Source organism: Bison bison, unplaced genomic scaffold (genome assembly GCF_000754665.1).
Source record: "Bison bison bison isolate TAMUID 2011002044 unplaced genomic scaffold, Bison_UMD1.0 scf7180017848986, whole genome shotgun sequence".
In the NCBI taxonomy this organism is placed as follows: Eukaryota; Metazoa; Chordata; class Mammalia; order Artiodactyla; family Bovidae; genus Bison; species Bison bison.
This window is the reverse complement of record NW_011479559.1, coordinates 48284-49002: the sequence shown is the minus strand read 5'-3', so window position 1 is coordinate 49002 and position 719 is coordinate 48284. Positions and strand designations below refer to the sequence as shown.

The 719-nt window shown below is 33.1% G+C and overlaps 1 protein-coding gene across 1 annotated transcript in view; it reads left to right on the top strand.

Annotated features, from left to right (window-relative positions):
- COL4A5 (collagen, type IV, alpha 5) overlaps positions 1–719 on the top strand; it is a gene marked incomplete at both ends in the record, with an annotated part of 87800 nt that overhangs the window by 40167 nt on the left and 46914 nt on the right. The gene's annotated exons all lie outside the window — the stretch shown is intronic.

Genomic DNA, 719 nt, shown 5'->3' with positions numbered 1-719 from the left:
ATCTTGACTGAGATATACTCTATATACTATAAAATTCACCCATTTCAAGTGTACAATTACATCTATTTAATATATTCACAAGATAGTCAAACAATCACTGCAGTCTGATTTTAGAACATTTTCATGAGCCCCCTGAACAAAACCCCACACCTATTAGTTATCACTTAATATTTTTCCCTACACTTTCAAGCCCTGAAAGTTTAATTAAATGAAACCACTAATTTAATTCTTGGCTCCAAAGATTTGCCTATTTTTGGACATTTTATATAAATGGAATCATATAATATATGATATTCTCTGGTTTCTTTTTTTATTATAATCTTTTCAAGTTCATCTGTGTTGTAGTGTGTATTAGTATTTTGTTCCTTTTTATGGCTGAGTTAATAGTCCTTTGCATGTATATTCCCCATTTTGTTTATTAATTCATTAGTTGATGGACACTTGACTTTTTCCCCATTTTTGGCTATTATAAATAATGCCTTTATGTACAAAATTAAGTCATTGTAAGATTGTCACTGTTTTACATGACCATGTTCTCTATAATTCACTGATATTCAGGGAGAAAGATGGTATTACTGATAAATTTTCTCTTCGGCAGCACATATACTAAAATTGGAATGATACAGAGAAGATTGGCATGGCCCCTACTCAAGGATGTCATGCAAATTTGTGAAGTGTTCCATATTTGCGGGGGGGGGGGGCTCCCCAGGTGGCACTGG